Source organism: Ornithodoros turicata, unplaced genomic scaffold, assembly GCF_037126465.1.
Source record: "Ornithodoros turicata isolate Travis unplaced genomic scaffold, ASM3712646v1 ctg00000903.1, whole genome shotgun sequence".
NCBI lineage: Eukaryota > Metazoa > Arthropoda > Arachnida > Ixodida > Argasidae > Ornithodoros > Ornithodoros turicata.
Genome location: NW_026999413.1, coordinates 39,286 through 46,831, shown reverse-complemented (window position 1 = coordinate 46,831; position 7,546 = coordinate 39,286). Strand labels below are relative to the sequence as shown.

Here is a 7,546-nt window from a genome sequence, read left to right as displayed (position 1 = left end):
ACGCTCGCAGGTGCACATCGAACAGAAATCTTCCAAGAGATGCCGTGGATGACTGCATAAACGAAGAGAACGACAGTGTGACGAGCCTACGAGCCCGCCACTGGAGCCCGCTCGCATTTCAACAATACAGTCACAACACCAACAGCGTTAGTTACGCGTTTACATTCAATAAATCGTGGACGTCAAAATAGAAAATTCCGTTAGAGATTTTAACATTAAAGTCGTGAATTCACTATTCTTTTTACTTGACGAAGTACGCTCGCAGGTGCACATCGAACAGAAATATTCGCAGGAGATGCCGTGGATGACTGCGTAAACGACGACAACGACAGTCTGACGAGCCTACGAGCCCGCTCGCATTTCAACAATACAGTCACAACATCAACAGCGTTAGTTACGCATTTACCTTCAATAAATCGTGGACGTCAAAATAGAAAATTCCGTTAAAGATTTTACCATTAAAGTCGTGAATTCACTATTCTTTTTACTTGACGAGGTACGCTCGCAGGTGCACATCGAACAGAAATCTTCGCAAGAGATGCTGTGGATGAATGCATAAACGACGACAACGACAGTGTGACGAGCCTAAGACCCCATTACTGGAGCCCTCTCGCATTTCAGCAGTACCGTCACAACATCAACAGCGTTAGTTACGCATTTACCTTCAATAAATCGTGGACCTCAAAATGTAAATTCCGTTAAAGATTTTAACATTAAAGTCGTGAATTCACTATTCCTTTTACTTGACGAAGTACGCTCGCAGGTGCACATCGAACAGAAATCTTCGCAAGAGATGCCGTGGATGACTGCATAAACGACGACAACGACAGTGTGACCAACCTACTAGCCCGCCACTGGTGCCCGCTCGCATTTCAACAATACAGTCACAACATCAACAGCGTTAGTTACGCATTTACATTCAATAAATCGTGGACGTCAAAATAGAAAATTCCGTTAAAGATTTTAACATTAAAGTCGTGAATTCACTATTCTTTTTACTTGACGAAGTACGCTCGCAGGTGCACATCGAACAGAAATCTTTGCAAGAGATGCCGTGGATGACTGCATAAACGACGACAACGACAGTGTGACGAACCTACGAGCCCGTTACTGGACCCCGCTCGCATTTCAACAATACAGTCACAACATCAACAGCGTTAGTTACGCATTTACCTTCAATAAATCGTGGACGTCAAAATAGAAAATTCCGTTAGAGATTTTAACATTAAAGTCGTGAATTCACTATTCTTTTTACTTGACGAAGTACGCTCGCAGGTGCACATCGAACAGAAATATTCGCAAGAGATGCCGTGGATGACTGCATAAACGACGACAACGACAGTGTGACCAACCTACTAGCCCGCCACTGGTGCCCGCTCGCATTTCAACAATACAGTCACAACATCAACAGCGTTAGTTACGCATTTAGATTCCATAAATCGTGGACGTCAAAATAGGAAATTCCGTTAAAGATTTTAACATTAAAGTCGTGAATTTACTATTCCTTTTACTTGACGAAGTACGTTCGCAGGTGCACATCGAACAGAAATCTTCGCAAGAGATGCCGTGGATGAATGCATAAACGACGACAACGACAGTGTGACGAGCCTGAGAGCCACAGGGGTGGCATCCAATGTATTGCTCCGTAGACGAAAGCGTGCTGGACGTACGCAATGCATCCTGGACAGGTCCTGGTCGCACGTCACAGCAAACGTAAAGTCACCCGAGGCGAAATTTTTTTGATCTGGTACCAGTTGAACTGTGTTATCGAACAGGGACCAGTTCACCCAGTCCCAGTTGCAACCGGTCCCAGTTGAGACTGGGACCGGTTAGAAACCAGTTGGGCCAACTGGTACCAGTTGAGACTGGGACCAGTCAGAAACCAGTTGGGCCAACTGGTACCAGTTGATCAAAGTGGTCCCTGTTCGATAACACAGTTCGCCCAGTCCCAGTTGCAACTGGACCAGTTCAACTGGGACTGCGTGAGCTGTGTTATCGAACAGGGACCAGTTCGATCAACTCGTACGAGTTGGCCCAACTGGTTTCTGGCCGGCACCAGTCTCAACTGGTACCAGTTGGCCAACTGGTTTCTAACCAGTCGCAGTCTCAACTGGAACTGGTTGCAAACCTCATTGTTGAGCTGGGACCAGTTGAAGTGACTTCACTTAGAGCGGCCTGTTCGGACAAGGGTTAGCTTGTATGTAACCGGTGCCCCTTTGCAGGATTGCTGTTCCCAGCAACGGTAGATCCAAAGAACAGCAATGCAAAATTGTATTTTATTTGTAGTCAAACATTACACAGAGTCTAATGTACATGTAGCGTAACTATAACGTAATTAAATTATAGCAGTAGATGAAGTACAGAGTTACATGGAATAGATAATACTTCATGGTTGATTGGTCCCTTGCTTGACTGCCTTGTGGACATCCCCAGTAAACCACCGATGTCCCATGGACGTCCTGAAAAGATCCAGACGTCCTGATCCGCGAAAAATGTCCCAATGATGTAAATAAGACGTCATTCGAAACGTCCTAGCGTTGTCTAGCCAGGATATGTTTTAATGATATCGCTGGGACTTCGAAATGGCGTCCCGATCGGATGTTGATTTAGAAGTAGAATACAAACATACTTTCGATGCTCATTATATTTTTGTATCCTTATGATAACGTTCAACAGCGTGCAGCAAGAAACTAAAACAGTGACACTAATTTTTATCCGTGTTACCGAAGTGGCAACACACAAAAATTATTCATCTGAATTTACAAAGAAACTCCCGACATGGTCCGAGCTTAGCAGATGTACCACAGTATATAGCTTCTGTTTCCTTTTACTGTAGTGCTAATAAAGGTAGTTGGGAAGGCCGAGAAGACCTCGATATCTCTTGCAATATCTCCATGTAGAACGGAACACACACAACTACATCTCCAGATGTGCTTCCCTGCCTGAACGAGAAGACATAACATCATTGAATTGTCGTCACAATTCCAACGAGATTCAAAGACAAATCAGACAGTCAATTCGTTCATTATGTAGCCGTCAGGTACAAGTTCCTCACTGACAGAATCAGGGTTTTGAAGAGAAGCTATACCTTCGCGACATCATGTTCCACTATGTTGTGTGGCGAAGACCGTACCCACAGAATAAAGAAGCAATTCAATGAATTGGCTTAATGGATATAAATGCTAAACGCTGATTTCCACTTGATTTAATGTAATCCAACATGTTTTGTACACACGGCACCAGTTCAAAGAATGCGAAACCAATTGAAGGAATTGGCCTAGAGTATCAATAAAACAGCAACTTTATTTCTAAGGTTAATAATGAGGAGTTTCGTCGCTAGTGTGGATACCCGAGCCCACTGGCATAAAATGCGATGAAATGTGCCCCTTCACCATAAGGATCGAAGTCCTGACGTGTCTAAAAAGACCAAAAATGCTCTCATCACAGAGTGTTGATGGGCTCGATTTCACCAGGGGCCAAGCAATTTTCATAGAGATAGAAAGGGTGAAATTCCAACTGACTAAGGATCTGAGAGAGCGCAGTTCGGGAAGGTTGGTAGCATGGACAAATAAGAAGAATGTGCCCAGGTCCCCTACGGCACCGTAGTGACATCATCGGTCAGAATAGATCAGATATGCATAGAGATTCCAACTGAGCACTGCACATGCCACTTGAGGTGGCGGTTGATACCGAGCGTCTTTTAGCCATCCAGTGATGGTTTAACCCCATCAGAGTGACATCGCGGTGTTTCGCGATGGGTTCCCGTGTCTAATATCTTGGCCTGCAGCGGCGATATCGGGATGCTGTTTCTTGTGACGAATTTCCCTTCCATCCCCCTACGCGTGCACCTTGCGGCTTGTGAGAAATCCTGGCGGTTGTCCAGATATTTGAAAATTCTAGGCAACCGTCGGTGCTTCTGACACCTTTAAAGTCTTGTAAATCCCGCCCGGACTGTTGGATCGAGACCAAAATTCAGGTCCGAACGGGCCTGGATTAGCTTTGTGATCGCGCAAATCACACAGGAACTGATCTGTAGTGGTTTCGAACTCGTAGGCGGAGACGCGTTAGTAAAATTCGTTTTTCCGAACTTCAGTGCCCTTGTTGGAAAGAAGTTCGCCTCGGACAGGGTTCATACTTGGAGAACCCACTGTTCTCGACTCGGAGCACGTGATAAAATTCACCGCGTCTCTCTAAATTTAGCAGTTCTCGAGTTAGAGGATTCCGCGTTCACACTCCTCCCAATACATGGGACCAGCGGCTTTCCCGCCCCCCCCCCAAAAAAAAAGCCTTCCCGTTGCTGCCACATGGTCATGTTTGCCTTCGTTAGGTCTCAATGTGCTCTTTCCAATAGCGTTTGTCCCGCAGGCGCGCGATGTTCCGTTCTCCCGATATCGGCTTAACGAGCTGCGAAGCTGGCTAGAGCCACCCTCAAACGCTTCCCACTTTTCGGTGTCGTAAGTCGATTACCCGATGTCCGATTTAGTCGAAATTTTGTGTGCGCGTGCTCTGTTCCCTGCTCTACAACTTTCCAATTGAGACCAGCCGTCGATTTCCAGTGGTTAAGACGTCATTCTCGAAATTCCTGACACCGACCACCGTTCACCGATTTTTGTCCCTGTCTTCAGGCTTGAAGCCCACGGCAGATCCGACTTCCTTTTAATGGGCACACGCACTCGACATGGGAAACGCGTAGAAACTTGCCGCATCTTTCTATCCCTCTCGGTTCTCGAGTTAGAACACAGTGGCAACGGCGGCTCTCTGATACATGGGCCTGGGGCATTTTTTTCGATATCGGGTTCTTGCTGGCGTAGGAAGGTGATTGAGATGTGTTTTTGAAGAGGAAAACGTCCTCTTTCCGATAGCGTTGGTCCCGTCTTCGCGCGACTTTCCGTTCCCTTGCTACATTCCGAGGAGGAGCGCCTGGGCGCTGGGGCATGGCCTGGCGGGCAGGTGGCCTTCCTGCCGTTTCTGCGCTGCGGGCGGCGTCCATTTCGCTTGCAAGCTTCGTTGCGTTCGCACGCCTTTTTCTGGCTCCCGTTGTCTCGCGTTCCGTCGTTGCTCTGGTGCCCTGGACTGCTGTGAATGTGTTTTTATGCCCTACTAGTGTTGCCTGGGGGTGCTTTTATGTGTGCACCCTGGAAGATAGGTCCAGAAGCCTTGCGATTTCTTAGATTAAAGGTTAGTTCTATGCTTGTACGATTCGTGCAACTTTTGTTTGGTATCATTCCTAGCGTGTGGGTTCTATTACTTTATGCTTGCAGTGTGATTATTACCCTTTTGATTCCTATTACCCTAAGCTTTATCTTTCAGCTAAGTGTACTCGTGACCCTACCAGCACTTTTCAAGGTGAAGATGCAACATTGTCAGTGGCCCCGTTACTAATGTCTAATCTATGAATTTCAGATACTTTCGACGTATTCATTGCGGTGAACAACGCGGTTGGGACAGCACATTCACGACGTGGGAAGGTCACAGAAATGTTGAAAGACATCAGGTAAGTTACGCTAAAGTGCGTTTCAGAGCTCTTCAGTGACTTGTGTTTACTGCGAAACAGATTGGGCATACGCTTCACCCGTGCAACTTCGTCATGTGCTCCACGGCAGCAAAAGCCTTTACGGCTGTGCCACTGTATGTGAAAAATGCTGAGTGATTTTAATAAAGAATTTGCAGGGAAGTACAATGTGTCGCACCTTGTTGACTCTTTTACAGATGCGTGGAAACGTCGTAGCGGATGAATGTGAATTATGGATCTCCAAGTGGCGTCGCCCGCGTCATTTTCAAGATTTTACCCGTTTTGAAGGTACGTGAATGTGCGAGGCATTCACGTTCCTACTACGTGGTTATCCATGCGTTTCCCGTCTTCGCAGGCAATAGGGCTGTTGATAGGGAGAATGCTAGGCTACTGCAGACTGCAACCATAGGCGCTGTGTCTAAAGGTATGCGTATACGTCGATGCGTACTTCACAGTGACATTTTGCTGTAGCAGTGTTTTTGAAATTACATTTCTTGCAGGTTAAGCTCACATGACGCGGCAGGGAAGGGAGTCCGTGGCGAAAAGTGAATATAGCCGAAGTTGGATAGCGTTAATTTTTGCGCACGAAAGGCAAGCTGGACACATCGCAAATCTCCAGTTGTACGAAACACAGTGCAGCATGGTCGTCGGTTATGCCAGTGCTTCAACATATGTTTCAGCGTCGCACTTCGGACATTGCGGGCATATACCTTTAAGTTTTTCCCCTTGTGGACCGATGCTGTGTGTGTTCATGGACATCATGTTTTCAAAGACATGTAAGTTCTCAATAATAATTCGAAAAACTGTGATATAATACCTGGTGAGGTAATACGATGCTATGACGCTCAGTTTCATACGAAATAAAGTGTTTGATCTAATGTTGCTTGTTTGTGCCACTGATACGCACTGCTGTGCGGTGTTGATGTAATGTTCAGAGAACGCCAGTAAGCCTGGCTAAGGCACGGGAAAAAGGTCCACTAGAGGTCCGTAAAAGGTCCTCATTGACGTACTATGGACTTCCTTGGGACGTGCGCGGATGTTATTTTGGCAGTTCTGAGTACGTCCCAAGTATGTCAAAATTACGTTTCAGGATGTCCTCAGGATGTCTTCATCGTCCTGAGGGTAACATCATGTAGACGTCCTTGGGACATCGGTGGTTTACTGGGTCTTGAATCATTTAACAAAGTATTTGAGATGTTCTTAATAGCACACGATGCATCGATATTTTCCTTTGAGCCCCAGCAGCTTAAGGTTTCTGGAAAGTTGAAAAGGCACAAGTGAATATGCATTCAATTGCCACATGTAATTGTAGTGTGTGCCTGGGCTGTCACTCAATTTGAGCAGTCGTGGCCCCAGAAAGTACGCGAATCTCTCAACATTTCCGTTGTGCAGTAGTTGGACCTTTCAACTAAGAGATTCGCCGGCTTTCGGGGGCAATGAGAACTACTCCGGCGCACTACGCTACTTCGACAACATCCGTGGTGTGAAGGATCTAAAACACGAGAATGAACGAAAAAAAAAGCAAAAACAAAAACATGAATGAAAAAAGTTGCTGGTAAAGTTTACATAAACCGGATGTTACTCGTAAAACTGCATGCACTTGCAGGTGCCACGAATGTTTTTTTTTGTTTTTTTGATTGGGTGTTAGCGCCGCGAAGCAACTGTGGCTATGAGCGACGTGCAGATGTGGACAGACGGAGAGAGGATAGCAGGAAGGAGTGGGGGACAGGGGGGGGGTGCCACGAATGTGACGCGGAACAAAGAGAAGAGGTTTTAGTGGAAGTAATATTTCTAAATGGTGCACAAGGGAGAAGCACTTAAGCATATGGTACTCACGATATAAAGCGGTCTCCACAGTTGTAGTCGAGCTGTAATCCTATAACACCCACCCGCACGGCCGCTGGCGCTCATTGTACTGTCGCACTGTCGTAACTTGCAGACAAATCCTTTAGATTACAAAACCAACGCCTATGTCACGCATCACGCTAAGAACATAACGGGCAAAAATCGCTGTACAAGCACGCTGCTAAGCAA

At 46.2% G+C, this 7,546-nt stretch overlaps 1 long non-coding RNA gene across 1 annotated transcript; it reads left to right on the top strand.

Moving 5' to 3' along the window:
- Nucleotides 1-4,933: 4,933 nt before the first annotated feature.
- LOC135375598 (uncharacterized) lies at nt 4,934-6,325 on the top strand. Its single transcript, XR_010417295.1, has 7 exons — nt 4,934-5,178; nt 5,311-5,346; nt 5,404-5,494; nt 5,555-5,628; nt 5,710-5,800; nt 5,868-5,936; nt 6,013-6,325. It is a non-coding gene; the product is annotated as an uncharacterized LOC135375598 (long non-coding RNA).
- Nucleotides 6,326-7,546: the final 1,221 nt, after the last annotated feature.